Raw genomic sequence first — 18,905 nt, 5'->3', positions numbered from 1 at the left:
GAAATGATAAAACTTTTAGTAAGCATTATTTCGTTAATGGGGGCTAAGAAAGAAAAGAGAGTATCCTCTGACCTCCTTCCTTCACCTTCCATATTTCTCTGTCTGTCACTTCATACTGCTTATGGGATATCCACTGTTACAGTATCTCAGCAGTGCGCAAGTCACACTCCTTGGAAACATCCAGGCTTATCAGTCATTTTTCAGAAATGTTTTCCTGTATCTTTAAGGGTACACAAAATTCACAAGTGATGCTGGGTCTTTTTGTGACTTATAGTTGTATACTTCCATCTGATGCTCTGTAAAGAGAGATATACCTGTGCAAGTCTGCAGCAGAGCCCTACAGTAGCAGTTCCACAAGAATGACCTATTTGTGCCAACACAGTGCTGTGCCAAGGGAGAGCCTCAGGACGGCAGTGTGTTTGCACTTTTTCAGCCATACCCTCTGCTCATTCCATCTTGTGGTTAACATTTACCTCCCAAAGGCAGCATAAACATGTGGCTTCAAGCAGAGTTTGTCAGAATCTTCATCCCAATGTTTTTTCACAAAAACCTTCGGTTTGATTCAGCTGAATCCATTTGCCAGTTTCATCACATAAGTACATTTAAAAACAAATGCTAATTTTTTCTACTCCAGGCAGCATTTCATAGATCACATTTATTTCTCTTCCTTTTTGTCCTTTCCGTTTTAAAAACTGGGAAATGAAAACCAGTGACCTTCAGCGGTTTTTGGTTTGTTGGTGGTTTTTTGTTCTGTGGGGTTTTTTTTTCTGTTCTTTAGTTTTTTTTTGTAATTGCTTTGGATCAAAAAGGAGCTTGTTCACTGTGTTTTGCAGTCACCACTGAGTGCAGTGTTCTGTTCCCGTGCAAGGAGGCTGGAGACTCTGAGCTCAAGCTGATGTGGCTGAAGGACAGGCCCTGTGTAGTAAGCACCTTTGCTGAGGTGCTTGATGCACCATAGCAGTTAGTAGAAAAGCAAATGTAGGAGGAATCCATTTTGAACAAGATCTGTATTTTCCAGATGCTGTATAGGATTGGCGACCACCAATTAGTCATTTTGGTTACCTCCCTGTGGTATATTTTTTTTGGATGAAGTATCTCGAGTATATTCTGGAAATCCTAAAATACCCTGAAAGTTTGGAGTAGGACTGAAGAAGATATACTACCATTGATTTTGTGATAAAAATACTGTTTTTATCTGCAGGAGATTGATATTAAAGTGAATGTTGCAGCCCTGCAAGGAGCAGCTGCATGTTCTGTTTACTGTTACTTCTTACAGTGGAGAAAAATAACCATAAATGAGCAGAAATTCCTTAATTCAGTGAACATGAACAGGCTTATTTTGAAATTAACTGTGTTTGGAGTTTAGACAAACAGCTTAATACGTGGCTTCTTTTATACTCCAGTCAGATTTCCTAAAGGCTGAACAAGCTGCCTGAAGCTTCTCCTCCTTGAGAATCAATTTTTCATGTGGCATTGCTATGCAAATAGTAATTCTTTAGTGCCTTTCCTGCTCTGGACTTTTTATGTATTAAAAAAGAGGTAGTTGGGAAAAGGCCAATCTGTGTATTTTCTCTATCTCCTCTGTACCAGATAGAGAATTCCTCTGAAATAAAATGCTTTCTTTCTGCTTCTCTCTGTCTTTCAACCCATCTCCAGTGCATTGTGATTGCTATACTTCAACACATCAGAGAAGGGCATTTGTTTCAGAACTCGGGTGTGATTCTGATGAAGACTATTTCCTTTATTTCTTTGTTTATGTTTGAAAGAAAATGCGCAGTCTTGTTACCCTGAACACAACAGTTAAGAAACAGCAGTTTCTTTACTCATACTTTCTGATTTTGTGGCATTGTATTTGGCTTTCCTGTGCTTCTTCTCACTTTGTCTTCTCTGTTATCCCTCTTCTTATCTCTGCTTATCTCATGAAATGCTTTCCAGAGGAATCTCAGCAAGAATCCTTTTTGTCAAGCTAGTTTTTTCTGAGAGATGACATGAGTCTGATTCTTATCTGAAGTCTCCATTGTTCCTTAGTGATTTCCAAAAAGGAGCTTAATTATTCTATCCATTTCACAGTGGTCAGGAGTGACTGTTACATTTCACATAATGAAAGACAGGTGAATCCTGACCTGTGAAAAGTAACTTGATTTTAATATCCGTAATGGACCTTGTTCCTATGTCATATTGAGTTTTGTATCAAGCCTGCTTTAGAGCAAGTACAAATCCAAGTATAACTTCTTTGTTTTTCCTTCTTTTCCTCTACACTGATAGCTGAAGCAGAACAATCACTTATCCAAACAGGAGAAATATATAATCAAAGAATGGTTTGGTTTGAAATTGATCTTAAAGACCACCTGTTTCAACTCCTCTGCCATAGACAGGGTCACTTACATTTGAACAGATGGCCCAAAGCCCCATCCAGCATGGCCTCGAACACCCCCTGGGATGGAGTACCCACAGTTTCTGTGGGCAACCTGTGCCAGTACCTCACCACCCTCACAGTGAAGAGTATCTTCCCGATAGCCACTCTGAAACATTGCCTTTTTCATTTTAAAACAGCCCAGAAATAAGTATATACCAGTGAAGTGACATATACCATAAAAAGGCTTTCTGAACTGGATTTGGATCGCAGGTATTCTTCAAGCCTGGGTCTGTACCGAGGCATTGGATAATAGTCCTCTCTGAGTTTCAGGAATCTTGGAAAAAATTAAATACTTGGCCTTCTGCTAACATTTCAGATTAGATGCCTACAGATCAGGATTGTGGAATAATTTAGACTGGAAGGGACCTTAACACTTTGAATTCAAATGATTTTGTTAACAGTATTTCTCTTTGATGAATGGCAGTTAGCTGAAACCATTGACCTCAATGACTGATTCAAGAACTTTTAAATGAAATGCCTTAGAGAATTTTTTTTTAATTATTATTATTTTTTTTAAAGCCAAGTATTTTTGTGCATCTAACTGTAGGAAATCTATAAAAATGTGAATTTTCAGAAGGTAAATTCCCATAGATCTCTTGAAGGACCTTAAGGTGGAGAAATCAAAATCACGAAGTATGGATGAAAGATTGTGGCTTTTGAAGTTATTTCTTGTATCTTACCTATATTATCTTGTCTAGATATAAATATATAGAGAGACTAGATAGATAGATAGATAAATAGATAGATATAGACCCTTGCTGTAGTAATTTGGCAGTTAAGTCAATTGATTTGTTTGATTTTAAAAAACAGAGGTAAGGATTGCTGTCCATGGTAGAGACCAATTAATTTTTGTGCTTAATTCCTATACTATTTTTCAGTCTGTCACAAAGATCAAATCTAACACAGTGTGAGCGAGCATATCAGTATCAGTATCAGTAAAAGACACTTCTGTTAACAGCATTTGATTTTATTACTTCAGCTGGTATCTCCTGGTAATAAACAGCCATTTTTATGTAAGTGGATGAAAGATTAGAGACACAATCACTGAAAGAACTATTCCTTTTTTTTTTTTTCTTGCTTTCTCGTGTGTTTATTAAAGGTTATTTCTTTATTTTACAGTTTGAATTGGTGGAACTAATATCTTTCCTTAACACATTTAGTTAATAAATTTAATATTCTGAATCTATTCAGGACATTTCCTTCAAGGATTTTGAAACACTTTACAATGAATTGTTTTATACATTTGTAATGTGAAGAGAATTAATAACATCCTGGATCTAGAGAAAGTAGAGCCCAGACTCTTTCATTACCTCATATAATAATACTGCCGAGCACCACAGTTCAAAATAATGAATCTGTTCTCAGGAAGTTACAAAACTGAAATAAAAGCATTATATTTTATATATTATTTATTACCTACTCTTCAGGTTTTCAAACTTTTTCTCGTCAGGACAAGAACTAAGCTATTTTGCATAACGTGAGCTGAGGTACACTTGCAAGACTCCAGGATGTCAAACAATAAAATATAATGATACCTGGAACAAATGACATTGCACTTCTGGTTAAACACAGAAGCAGCACAGGCAAGAGGGTGCACATTAAGTCTGTTTTTTTCTATTGCCAGCAGATTGAAAGGTTGATAATGTGTGCCTAAAGAATTTGATAGAGATCACATAGTGGATCAGTGATAGAACAAGGGAGCACTGCTGCTGCACTTCTTGACATTCAGTAGCAGGGCTGTAAGATGGCTGTTAAACAGGAATAGATGTTTTCTGTAGATGATTGTGTGTTGGAAGAGATTGGCTTAACTGTGTCTGAAAAATCATGGTAATACACCTGTTCTGACAAAAGCTGTCCTTGAGAACTATACTGGAATTTCTGGTTAGAATGAGAAAGATGGAGAATGACTAGCACTACAAGAGTGAGAACATCTCGATGAGATGTGGAAAACCCATCTGAATACATGTCATTGGCTAATTACGAGCTTATTTTGCCATTCTTTTCTATTGAAGCAGATCTAGATTGTATAATTGGATTAGAGGGAGTGAACAAGAGAAATGTTGATGCTATCATCTGATTTTTAAATGCTCTCCTTTGATGTGGGAAATTCAGGTTCAAAACTTTGCCTTAATAAATATTTAAAGATTTATGTGAAGGCAAACAGGTTCAACAGAGAATAATACGAGAAACACCAAGCAAAAGCCTCAAATATCCATCAGTACAGGAGCTAAAGTCTGTCACCGAAAAGGAGAACATGGAGTGGGAAGTCAAAGCAAAAAGTGCTATACCTTCAAGGCGGAAGCACTACTTCTATTCCACCACTCAATCCATAGGAGAAATGTGAGCAGTCTTATGTTTGTCCTAATACAGATGAAGGAGTCTTCTGTGATCCCAAAAGTTCTCCAGGGAGACAGAAACCTTTTCCCACCTGCTGTCATTAGGAAAATGTTCAGTATTTACAAATGCTATAAAAGACAAATGTATCAAGCAGGACCTTATGAGTGTTCACTTATGAAGGAATGCAATTGAAATATTACATGAGGAGTCTGCAATGCTTAAAATCGTGTTTCCTTTCAGAAGGGGCAACAGCTGCTTCTTTAGCATGTATGGAAAGGACTCAGTCAGTTTTTATTTTAGCAGATGAATAACAATGCACAAAAACTCTCCCAAATTATTCTGCAAGTTTCAGACACTTCATCATGTGCCCAGGTACCTATGGGTTATTTCTGAATACAAACCATTTTGTACATATGTTTTCCAACTAAATGCAGCAGTAATATGTTGAGACTTACAGATAACAAGTTGACATTTTTCTGCAAATTTCCTATTTAATTTCACCTCATGCTTGCATTATGCAGTACTGAAATTACATGATGTCATCAAAATGAGCTTTCCGATTCCTATTTATGTTTTCAATTATTTGATTCTCCATTAATGACTGTGCCAGCTCTTCATACACTACTGGAATTCAGCCTAACAGTACTATGTGCATAGTCAGAAAGAAAAGTATATGACCTAAAAATAGAGAAATTTCAGTCCTGTACAATGTTGCCCTGTCTGGAATACAGGTTTCTATCAGCCTTGAGAACTCTCAGACCTGCTCATATGAAAGACTGCTTACCTATCTTTCTTTTGTATTTCCTGAGAGATTCTGCCCTGGATTTAATCTTTTCACTTTTGAGTCCCCACTGAAACTCAGCTTCACCTTAATATCTTGACTGTTAACTGACTGACTGCTCAGCAACACTATTTTTTACTACAGCCAAAGGGGGTCTCTCTGGGAGAACTTACATAGCCATGGAATAATTGATCAAACTGGTAGGTGGGGGATAGCTTACAGAGAGACTGACAGCTATTACTTACAAAAATGCTCCCAGTGATACTGCAGAAAATTGAGAGATACTGAGGGTAATTGCTGGCTTGCTGGTGTACTCCCAGTGGAAATGAATGCTTTGTCTGCTGTACCCCTTGTGTGCTGATTGTCTAGCTTGCACCTGTCTTGGAGCTCTCCACAGAAGCTGGAAGTCTCCTGGGAATCTTGCGTTTCTGTACACAGTGGAGTCATCACAAATTAGAAATATTTCTCTGCATGCAAGTGAAAGGTGTAGACAAGCCTAAGCTGACTGCAGAGCTGCCACAACCTAACCGTAGTACCCTACCTAACAACCCTCAGCTAAATCATGTCCCTGAGCACCACATCCAAACGGTTTGTAAACACATCCAGGGATGGTGACTCAACCACCTCCCTGGGGAGCCTATTCCAGTGCTTAACAACGCTTTCTGTAAAGAAGTTTTACCTGATATCCAACCTAATCTTACCCTGGTGCAACTTGAGGCCATTTCCCCTCATTCTGTCACCTGTCAGCAGTGAGAAAAGACCAATGCTGCTCTTGCTGTAATCACCTTTCAGGTATTTGAAGAAAGCAATAAGGTCTCCCTCCAGCTCCCTCTTCCCCAGACTAAACAGCCCCAGTTCCTTCAGTCTGTCCTCGTAGGGCATACTTCTTCTGTGTAACATGGAGCTGTCATCATGTCCTTCATTTTGTCACAATCCATAGTAGATTTGACTGTACTGTGAAGACTTGTCCATTGCTTTACTGCTGGCCAGTTGTTTTTTTTTTAAAGACGAAGACCTCACACTTGCAGATTGCTTGCAAGTTTGCTTTTTTTTTTTCCCAGATGTGCCTTCCAAGAGCCGTATCCAAATGCCATTCAAGGTCAGTGAGACAAGTTCTCAGCTGGTGTAACTGCTACATCTCCATTTACTTCCGCCAGTGTTGACAGTCTGCATCAGATGATGCCTCCTAATCTTTGCCTTAGAGAGAATTGTTTTTGCTATATATGACTGGTATTAGATTGGATACTTTATATTCATAGTGCATAGAGTACACTGCTAAGTAGGTTAGACTCCTCTGTGCTGCCTACTTGTCTCAAGACTAATGTTGTTCCGTTTCATAATGACATAATGGTGCCACCTGCAGTCCAGAGTCTTACACAAGTGGTTTCAGATAATGTGGTTCACAGTAACAAAAGCATTGAGCAGTGACATGAAGGATGAGAGTAATCAGTCATTTGTAGAAGCCACCACGTTTTAAGAAGCATGCTTTATTTTTATTACCATAGTAAGAGCTTAATTTTCTCACACTTTGCCTTGAAAATGAAGTTAATGACACCAAAATCATCTAACTGTTGTCAGAGGCATCTGATAAAACTCAGTATCGTTACTCTCTGCAGCTCTGTATGATATTGAGTGTGCTGGCACACTTCATGGCAAATTTCAGTCTGTGCACTCAACACAAACATGGTAAACCTGGGCCCTGGATGAACCATGTTTGAATCTGAGAGATTTTTTCTTCTTATTGATGGGGTATGATCAGAATGATTGGTTTCTGTTTTTCTTTTGTGTATTTCTCATCTGTCTGTGGGCTTTTTTTTCTCCCTCTCTTTTATTTTTTTTTCATGGGAAATCATCCCTCTCTGTGCCATGGGATGTTCAACTATTGAATATTCTATTAGGAATTCTTTATTATTATGACTTTAGTATGTGGAGCTTAGCGTGGTTTTCGGTGGTTTTTCTTTGTTCATTTTACTTTCGTTAAAGAGAGAGCAATGTGTGCTTTACGTATATGTAGGGGAATATCTCCCTGAAAAGGGATGACTTATACAATGTGGAAACATACTGCGTGGTTTGGGAAACTGGGAGAAGGATCGTGATGAAGCAGGAAAAATATTCCAAAATCTTGTTAGTTCCGGATGTGGTAGTTTAGTAGGGTGAATTTCTTATTTATTTCTTTGATTTTTTTTCCCAATGACTTTTCTTTGTGGGTGTCTTCAGAGAATATCTGCTGACATGCTAGACAAATCCCTTTATTCTGCCTGAATATTCTTCTCTGTGTAGGGTCTTTTATTTTACTGGAACGTGATTGTTTAATAGCTACCCTATTGATACAGATACTTGTTTTATTTAAACGTCCTCATGTCCTTTAATCACAGTGAGATAAATCACCCACATTAGAAAGAAATAGGGGTTATAATTACATGAAATTAAATGTTTGATTCGCTTTCTTCTTCCATTAGTAATTATTTTAATGATAGTTTTATAACACACCTAGCAGAGTAATGAAAGAATGTCCATACCTACATCATTTTCTTGAACGTAAAGGAAATTGCACATTAATCTGACAAACTGTTGACATTACAAAATGAATTATCAGCTCAGTTTTAATGAGGCCTCTTTTTATTCACCTCCAATTATTTGTTCTGTAATTTTGGTCGTTTAAGCAACCTAAGTCCCTGATTGTTTATTCAGAGAGGGTACCTAGATAGCTAAGCACTGTGACTTCTAACCATTTATTTGGATTACAACAATAGAGCTTAGCTTTCTAGAGAAGTTTCACAGGCAGGCAGCCACTTCCTTTTGTTTGATCTTGTAGTTCCTGCATAGCCTGATTACTGATTTGAAGTGGAAAGAAGGGCATAGAAAATGAGCAGGTATGTACAACACCTCCATTTTATTCTTATGTGCCATTTGACCATGGAAGTATTTTAAGTTGCTCTTTACAGCCTAGTAGTCTTCAAGTACACCTAGATTTAATTAAACTCATGAGAAATGTTGATAGAACCATATGCAGTGAAGGACTTTGGCTATTCAGCATGGTAATTAGAAAAGTCTTGCAAGGTATCACCCATGGCTGGTGGGCATCCACCTCTGAGGTGAACATGGCATCTCCTCAAGAGCATGCAGAAATGCTCTGTGACAGCCCACGGCAGAAAGCAACAAATAATGCTGCTGCAGGCTGACTTGCAGGGCTTGAGGAGATGTTAGATATAATTGCTCATGTTGGAATCAGGCCAGTGAATGGGGTCATCTCTCTTGGCCTTTGAAGGAGTGTTTTGGCACATTCCAGCTGCAGCAGCAGCACTTGAAGTTGTAGCAGGGTTTTCTGCAGCAAGCTTCAATCCCATCCTGAATCTGAGAAGTGGTCCTTGTGCTGACAAACTGTCATATTACTGTTTGCACATGCACAATGTCCTCAATAACATGCCTTAGCTTTTGGTTAGCACTGGCGTGGTCAGGCAGCTGTACCTGATGGTCTTTGTATGTTCAGTCTGACTGTTCTGTGCTGCACTATGCTATGCTAAAACCTTCAGGTCTGCTAGTCACATAGTATAGCTGTGGTGCTGGGCACCATGGGTTTCCAGACTGCTCCTTCCCGATTCTTAGAAGATGCTGGAAACAGATGTAGTGATTGGAAACAAAGGAGCGCCCTGTCCATGTGCCAGCTCTCCCTGCGAGCTTACTCTCAAGTTTCCACGCCACCATGTGGCATGTAGCCTTATAAGTGTTCTTATGGGAAGAGGCAAACGAAGAGAGTAAGGAGTAGTTTGTGAGAACTCCTAATAAAGGGAAATATTTGTAAAACGCTGGAATGGATATGAGATGAAAACAAATAGACAAAGGAAGTGTGCTTACTTTTAGGCAGGCAGTTAGCGTAATCTGTTTGTTTTCTACCTAGAACAGGAATTAAAAGCAGAAATTACATTACTGTGTGTATACAAAAAAACAGCGATCTGAATAATTATGTAAAAGCAGTACTACGTATCAAGACTGTTACTGTCTGTTCCATGCTTTTAGCTTGTAAGCTTCCAAGAAACAGGAAAATATCTGCTATTTAGCTGGCATATAATCTCCTTTGAAAGATCCAGACACCGTGTTATGATCATAATATAACTCTTACTGGAAATCTTTGATGATGCGTTGCTGAGGGAGCCTGTGGCAGTGCAGTGGCTTAGATTCTGCACTGAGATGTTTTCAGTGTCTGTGAAGGAGATTAATTCAACGCTACGCTTGACATAGGACATAAACCAAAACTGACCAGAAAATAAACTTGAGAGAAGTACTAAATGAGGCTGCGGGCTTTTCTTTTTAAATATATAATCTGGGCAAGAAGTAATGGGAGATATAGTGAGGATTCACCTTGAAGCACCTGTATGTTTGTGTGAGGGAAATAACTGAATATTGGAACAACAACATTAAAAAATTCTGAAATTAAACAAAACAAACAAACAAAAACCCAAACAACCCAAAACCTGAAATGAGACCCCTTACAACCACTGATGACTTCCATGATGAATGCAAAACATTCAGAAGTTTCATGAGAATGGGTTTTTAAGATCCTGCATGTGAGTGAATATGAGAAGACCTTTATTCTCCCAGGCTTTCACCCTTAAGATAAGCTTAGGTTCAACCTTTAACCTCAACCTCTTTATTTTAGCCATGTCAGTTGTAGCGGATTATGCACTGGTTTTCTACTTAAACTAGAAATTTGATTATCTCAGTTTCTTTTTTTATTTCCCCCAGGAAACACGGTTTAGAATATTGTCTAGTAAACATTCAGAATTCCTTTGCACTCACTAATTGATTTCTTGTCCAGATTATATTAAAAACTTTCTGTGTTTGAGCCCTCTGCCAGTCTTTACTTTATAAATTATCCAAAACTGGGAAGATCCACCTGTATGGCTGTTTCATCCACTGAATAGAGTGACCAGTTCAGGGTCATTAAACCCAGTGCTGTTTGCCAGGTCATTCATTTGCAATGACATCCAAGAGACATGTGTAATTAACTCCCCTACTGATTGACAACAGAAAGATCAGTGTAATCAGTTACTTTGTATAAACAGTCCTCATTATTGCAAGTAGTGTTTGGGGACAGATTTGTGCTGCTCTGGTGGGGAAGAACATTTTGTACTCCTTCTGCCAACTGTCATCACCTTCTTTTCCTGCTCTAGATGTAAGACAATGGTTGAATTTTATCCGCTGACTTTCAGTGCACAAAATAAAGCTAATTTGAGTATTTTAGGAACCAAGAGTAAACAATGGGAACTGGATGAACTCCTGTTCTGTCTGAGAGATTATTGATCGCGCATGAATTGTGATAAATTTCACTCGTGCCTGCAGCTTCTCCGGTAGGTATATCAGAGAGCACTGGTGATGAGCAGTGCCTTTTAGGTGAGCAGGGAACTCTTTGCTACATGGGCATGAATCTCAGATACATGTTGATAATGGGGAAAGCTGCTACAGACTGCAGTCTCATCTGTTAAATGTCTAAATCTTCTCAAACACAAGCAGGCTACTTAAAAATTACTAGTCAATTTCTGGGTCACATATGTTACTACCATTGTTTTGAATGAGGAAATAGGAAAAAAAAGGAATGTTGTAATTAACAGAATTCTTTACCCTTAACATAAAGAAATTGCAGTGTCTAATATGTAGGCAATACAACTACATAGACATTTCTTTTAGGCCAGTGTGCAAATCTAAGTTTGCATTCATGTCCATGCTGAACCTGTTTAGTAACTGTGCAGTTTCTTCTGTGTATCCTGAGGATTTTGTTGCGTAAGCATTCCTGTGACTGCAAAGTAGTTGTTTATCTTCTTCTCACCACCAAAACCTGCAGTCATTAAAAATCTAGTTGTAAGTCATCCCTCAAATGATTCAACTTTTTTTTAGCACATTTCTCTGTTTCAGGGGAATGTATCTAGGATGCATTTGTACACACTAAGTAGAGTGAAAGATCTGTGTCTGAGGCTTCTGGACACCCTTGTAATGTAAATAAGGGTGGTCAACAAGCTACATTTTATAACCAATTGATTTTGAAAATGACCCTGCTTTTTCTTACCTACTGTGATCTGTCAAGAAGAGACAATATCCATTGTGAGGCTTTTCATCATTGCTTGAGACACTGGCAATGTGCTCAAATCCCTTTTGGTATAGAGAGGTGGATGTGATAATGGCAGTTCTGTAAAAGGTCCCTTTTTCATTTGGCAAGAAGTGAAATATGCTCAGGCTGGTCTTGCTGCTGTCAATAGCACATGGCTCACTCATCTGATGTAGTGTAAGAGGACCTGCCACTCTTTGTAGAAAACTGGATTTTCCTTCCTTTCTCTCTTCTCCCCTGGGTAGATAATTTTGAAACCAAACTTCACGTGAGCTTAGATCCAAATGAACACTGTTCTTCTTTGTGTTTTGACTGTTCTCTTGGGTGTTGTATTTGTGGTAGCTTGTGGAAAGGAATATTGAATCACTTGCCATTAACCAAGGGAAGCTGTAAGTGAGCGTTGTCTCAAGTCTCCATCTGTGTCAAGAGGCAAAGGATCTGAAAACAGTACAATCCTATTAACTTTTGATACACATCAGTTGCCACTGCCTATGTCAAGAAGCAAGGCACTATGGTACTGATGAAATCCTGGCACCTGTTGAAGTTAATAGGAAACATCTAACAAATGCCTGTAACAAAGCTGGGATTTTAACTAATGCTATGCTTGTCCATTGTTGGGAATCAGTTAATTCAAATTCAATAGAAATGAAGCTGTAGTTCTCACAAAGAATGTAATCAAGAAGGTAACTTTGAAAGTTGTTTCTAGATTGCCTTCATAAAGGCTGCACAAGCGTAATGGTATAGGGTGTAAGCTCTTTCTTCCCTATTAGTCCAGTTTTTTGAGTAGTTCAGTTTGAAGAATTGAGGAAAAAAAAACAAACAACAAAAAATAACCAAACCAAAACAAAAAAACCCCACAAACATATATATATATATATATGTTTTCTATATATATATATAGAAAAAAAGCTATTTTATCTACAGTGCTCTGAAAAACACTTTACGTCAGCCAGTGAGAGACTTGCAAGAGTCATTGGTTCATTTCTGCTGGTACAGTCTGTTCTCACTGGAGCCCAACTTCAGAGGAATCTGAAATAAGCCATGAAAAACAAGTTTATTTACAATTGTTAGAGAAGCACAGTCATTGAAAAGAGAAAACTAAGTGATGTCCAGCTTGGATGAAAAAACCCAAGCTAAGGAGTACCATAGAAAGCAAAAAAGACCAAATTCATTTATTCTCCAATACGTAACCCAAGTTTGTGATGTGGCAATGAAGAATTAAGCCTTGAAATGTCTTGAATACAGAAATAAGGTAACATGAAGTGCTTTAGCTTTAGTACTGAAAGTTTTGCATAGATTTTCTCATACCTAAGCGGGGAAGAGCAAATAGATAGCGGATAAAGAGCATCCTATAATAAGCCTTTCTTTGATGTATTCCAAATGGGGTGTATATACTTCAGGGAGGTTCAGCAGGCAGTTTACTTTGTTATCAAGAAATAATAAACCTGTTGAGACGGACCGTTCCAGAAAAATCACTTTGATGATCAAGTAAATGCTTATTTTTTTCTGAGACTTTTTCACCTTCTCTGTGAGGCTTTTCTGAGATTTTTGGTTTTTTGATCCTGAAGAATGAACCAAACATGATTTTCTGTTTGTAGCCTTATACCACCTCACAGTACCTGCAGCTTGGGGTGATTATAGAACTACTGCAGGTCGCTAACATTTGCCTCAGGATTTTGTTTTCTCCCCCTTGCCGTGCCTGTATGTTGTTTCACAGAAGCGTAAGGAAAAGCCACCCACAACAATCTGTGTTCAGAATTAAACCACTTTTCCTATACTGTGGTCCTGTAACCTAGTTAGGGACTGCAGGCATTTAATGAACAAAGATAATTTTCTTCCTTCAAAGGTATCCTGTAGATCCTGAAGGAACACCACACAGATATATCTGTTTTTTCAAGCAGTGTGTGAGCTGGGATCTCATCTGCATTGGAGCCAGATCAGACTGAGAAACCGCATATTCAAAGGACTTCTCTGGGTGCTTGAACTGCTGCTTTTTTTGGCTGTTTTTGCCCTTCTTTTGGAGAGTGGGCATTTGGTCTTCTCACCCACCCGAGTTTAGTCCCAACTAAGTGGAGCACTTTAGGTTGAGGGTGTTACAGTGCTGTACTTCTTCATGTCAGTGGTAAGGTAATGCCAGCAGAAATCGTGCCAACATGAACAGTCGTACTCGTACCTTGAGCTTAAGCACAGCTGGACAAATAAACTCAGGCTTGCAAAACTGGGAATTTTCTAGTTTTTGGTGTTCTTTCTTCTTCTGCGTTCTGTAATCTGCAGTGTCTGGCAGGCTGAGGGAAAATCAAATGGATTATTTTCAGGAAGTACATTTTCATGGTCTGTCTGTGAGCTACCTCCAGATAGAGTTTAGTCATGAGGCTCACTGCCAACCTATTAAAAACTAACCTTCATAACATGTTTTGCTCAGTGAAAACACAGTCTAACTCTCATAATGAGAACTGGAACACCACTCTGTTGACTCAAGTCATGTCACAAATATTAAACCTTAAAAAAATAACGTTTGAGTTTGGATCATATGGTCAAAATCTGAGGTAGGAAATTCTAATTTTGCTATTGAATTATCAAAGATGTCTTACTCTGTTGGAGACACCGAGTTTGGAAATTATTTTATTTCTTACCTTAACATCATCAAATCACAGAACATCACCGTTGTCCAAATGATATTTTGTGAACTAAAATTAAAAATGTGGAAAGGAGTTTTTGCTCACACAGAGGTACACTAGGAAATTAAGCCAGAGTAGCCCATGCAGATATAGCTCCAGTGCCAATGCAGTTTTTCTCAGAAATTCTCTTTGTAGTGAGAGTATTGCCAATATCTAGACTTGATGAGAAACTGGGTAGAAATAAAATCAGAAAGATTTCCATCTGCATCCATCCAGGAGATTTTTTTCTTCCTGAAATGTACCCTTCCTCTTCCTCTCCTCAGTAAAAATGTTCAGTTTCAGTCTGGAAGCTGAAGGAATGAAGGTGTGGATAACCAGTATGGATTCTTTGATAGCCTTATTTACCAAATCTGCTGGTTCAATCAGTGTAGTACTGCTTCTTGAGAGATCTTGAAGCAGTGTTCCCTCTCCCTGCTACAGCAGATATCTTAGGGAGGGAGGAAGGACCATGTAGGCATGGGTGATGTCCATCCTTCCAGTTATCAATATTCCACCACCACATAGGATTCAACTGTTAGAAGTTTTTGTTCTCTGAATTTGAGCCTATAACCAGTAGGTAGAAGACTGACTTCTTTCATCAGTTATCCGAGCACTGATGCAACAGTGTTTAGAATCAAATATATAGAAATTCTCCATAATTAATGAGACCTTTAGTAAAGTGTAAGTACGCTATTAATTGTCTGCTTAAGAGTCCTGTAAGAGGGCAGAGCCAAATAATACATCAAGGTTTACCTAGAGAAAAGGATTACGTATTAAAAGAAAAAGCTTGTAAATATTTCATAGAAAAATAATCCTTTGATTGCTATGTCTGGTCTTGATGCTGAATGCTTTTCAAAGGTGCATCCCTCCTTGTTTTGTCTGTCTGAACAAGCTTTTATAAAAAACTACTGTGTTCCAGTATGTTTTAGAAATATTTTCCACATATGATTGAAATGCAGAATTATTCATGTGTGAAAAATGTTTTTCAGAGAAATAACAAATAATTTCTATGAAAAAAAGCGAAACTCTGAAAAAAAGAAGTTGTAAGGGATGTATTTGCAGAGCGCCCTTTATCCCTTAGCTGTAATTGTGCAAATGGCACTGACATAGTACTGTCATTGCTTGATTTTTACATGATGCCAGTATAAAGATTAAAGTACCAGCTGGCTTTCTGAAAACTGATGTTATCAAACCTTAAGCTTGAAACAAACAGACTGTTTGGGGTGGCATTTTAAATGTAATTTAACTTTGCTCATCTCTAGTTAAAATTCTAAGCAGAAATCAGCAGTCAGAGTTTTCTCTACTCATAAGACTCAGAATTCTAGCAAAAATTTTTCAAAGCACCTTTTCCTGGAGGTCTCCATTAACCGTGGGTCTATTCTGGTGTTTGTGCTCCAGTGGAGTATTAAGATAGAACCTGAAAAGTAACGTTCATTGAAAAATTCACAGTAAAGTTTGTGAGCTTTTTTTCCCCAGGGTGAAATAATTATTTTTCCAAAAACATCATTGAAAAGTAGCCATCATTACTCAAAATATACTTTTTGCATATTTATATTGATTTTGCTAGGACATTTTTGGCATATAATTCACTTAGTGTTGCCTCTAGGATCTTAAATCACTTTCATAGTCATTACAGAAAAAAGTATCTTTTTAGGTCATGCTTCCTTTCTGAAATCCATTTTTTCATGAAAAATTTAGAAAGCAATTTCAATGAAAATTGACTAACGTATATTAACAGAGAATTTTACATAGAGAAAAAATGAAGCCATTTCAAATTGTATGAAACATATACTTTCAGGTTTATTCTTTTGTGGGAACTAATCTACTTTTTCTCATTTTCCTTTCTTGTTATTTCAATTGTTAATTAGGACATAATGATTTTTAATGAAGATCTCATCAAAAGAATTCACTCAGGTTATGAGTGATAGAAATATTGCTTAATTATGTTCCAGGTAATGCAACCACCAACAGAACCAGAAGTCCCTTCTCATTTGATTTTACTGTTGTATAAAATTTACTCTACAAATAAACACACATAGGAATTGTTCTCCCTGCCTCTGTCCCCTTCTTGCCACTGATGTCAAAGCAATGAAAAAGGAACTACATATCTTTGGGAAAAAATATCTTTTTGATCAGGAGACGTTTTCCTCTACATTCCCCTCATAAAGAAAAGTAAGCAAAATTTTGGGTAATAGAACAATAATGCAACAGGGTGCTCAGGAGCCTGGTTTGTGCCTGATTAGTGAGCCATTTCAGCTGATTAACATCTGGAGCAATATGACATAGGTTTGGACTCTTTCCCTGTGAGCAGCCCTTTGTAGCACTGCACATCTTGTGTATGAGTCAGAGAAATTGCACTTGCATCAGATGAGATCTCTTCCTGAGGAACAGTGGAACAGTGCTGAAAGTTCAATAAAAGGCTACGGTCATTATAAAAAAGGAACCTAAATGATAATGTGGGTGGTGGTATACTACCTGGAGAAATCCTGGGCTATGAATTTACTGATATCACCACCTGTGTTGTGTTCTTTCTACAAAGGAAACTGGGGTACCTGTGCTCTTAGCATTATAAATTCAGTAAACTGGCTTAGACATACAGGATATATACCTTCCTTTGCATCAAGTCAAGGCATCTCACACACACATCTTGTACAGAAGAAGTCGCTTATTGGCTTTTGGCTGTTATTGGAGTTTGTTAGTGATGTGTGAGAAACCACTTCTAAGTTAACTTCTTGTTAGTCTTTCTCTTGAAAGTTCTTTTGTCCTTTTGCTTGTACTGAAAGAATTTGGTCATTTTGCCCATGCCTCAAGCTTTCTTTTGAGTCCCACACTGTCAAAGTTCATTTACAAACCACTGGTTTGATGATTCAGAGAAAAAGGATTGGCTACAGTGCTTAGATACCCACTTTGTATTATACAGAATAAATGAAGACACTTAAAAGGCCAGTGAATGTGCAAGTCTTTTTTGCTAAAATTAATACCAGTGCATGCTTGACTCTCAAGATACAGATGAGATTCAGCAAATTCAGTTCCCTTCAGGGTGTATTCAGAGTGCCCTTTAGACAAAGTAAATTTCAACTTGCTTCAGTCTGACAACTCTCTGAGCAGCAAACCTGTCTTCTTCTCAAGTTGTACGATCACCAGCAGTGGGTTAAAAGCACTGGGCCTGGCTCAGATGGGGCTTGATAAAATTGACTGTCCCTAAGCCTGGTACCCCACTGTTGCAGCCCCATCACAACTAGTAATGCAGGTCATACCTGCCTTTTTCAGTAGAGAGCTTCTCTACCACTCCACTGACCCAGTCTTTCATCCCACACCCATGCAGATCTGCAGTACTCCTCATGTGATAGCAGAGATGGCCTTGAGGCAATTCTGCTTGTGAAGAAAAATGAGGAAAATAATGATTTGGTATCAAGATGTAAGGGCTTCTGACTCTGTCAATGTATGCAGGCTTTAGCTAGGGACACTGTGAGACTGAATTTGGGATTTTGTTCTTTAACATTGTAAGCTTCTTTATTGCTTTTGGGCCTGTTTTTAAAATGATATTTATCAAAGCTTATAGTTACTGCTATGCATTTTGTTTTGCTTAGATGATTTTTATTTAGCCATATCTGTAAAAATAAAATTCTCACAGCTCAAAGTCAATGAGATATTCATATTTATGCATGAATTTATGAATGACTACCAGCAGGATTTGGCTTTACTAGTCACTGTTGAGCAGCAGAGGAGAGCATTAGAGAGGTTAAGACTGGAGGCAGCCTGGGCTGCCGGTACCGTGCCCTGGTGGAGTTTGTGATCTGGAGGAATGCAGGGCTGGCAAGAAGTAGAGTCAGGACCCTGAAATTCAGGGGAGCAAAATTCCGGCTGCTCAAGGAGCTGCTGGGTGGGATTCCCTGGGAAAGTGTCTTTATGGGCATAGGAACAGAACAGAGCTCACAGCTCCTAAAGACACCCTTCTGGAAGCACAAGAGCTCTCCATTGCTCAGCAGAAGAAATCAAGCAAGCGAACAGCAAGGAGCCCCACCAAGTCTGGAGTTCACTTGAATGTTCTCCTAAGTCCAAGAGCTATTTACTTTCTGGGTTGAACACTTGAAGGTCTGTAGAGCAATTGGATGAAGGAAACCTGTTGGTAAAACTCTGCCTCCATGATGGTGATGGCTTCCACAGAGGGGAAGTTGCTATGCAAGATGTGAGGTCCCACGTTCTCGTCAGGCAGGATGGAGTGGGCCTCTGGTGGCATGGGCTGGTGGGGGCTGTCCACCTGCAGCATGGACAAGGGGGAATGGTTTTAAACTGAGATGGGGAGATTTAGGTTAGATATTAGGATGAAGTTTTTCATACAGAGGGTGGTGACGCACTGGAACTGGTTTCCCAGGGTGGTTGTGGATGGCCCATCCCTGGAGGCTTTGAAGACCAGTCTGGATGTGGCTGTGGGCAGACTGGTCTGATGGTTGGCAATCTGGCCCGCAGCAGTGGGGTTGTAACTAGATGTGGTCCTTTTCAACCCAGCCTATTCTATGATTCTGTGACATCATGACCGCAGCAACAAGTGTTGGGAATAGTGATTGATATTTATAAAGCACTTTACTGAGGTATGTTGATCCTAATTCTGGA

General features: G+C 38.7%; 1 protein-coding gene across 3 annotated transcripts in view; it reads left to right on the top strand.

Moving 5' to 3' along the window:
• CPNE4 (copine 4) overlaps positions 1 to 18,905 on the top strand; it is a 195,713-nt gene that overhangs the window by 130,820 nt on the left and 45,988 nt on the right. The window lies entirely within an intron of this gene.

The sequence above is a fragment of the Excalfactoria chinensis genome, chromosome 2 (genome assembly GCF_039878825.1).
Source record: "Excalfactoria chinensis isolate bCotChi1 chromosome 2, bCotChi1.hap2, whole genome shotgun sequence".
NCBI classification, from domain to species: domain Eukaryota; kingdom Metazoa; phylum Chordata; class Aves; order Galliformes; family Phasianidae; genus Excalfactoria; species Excalfactoria chinensis.
This window is presented reverse-complemented; position numbering and strand designations above follow the sequence as displayed.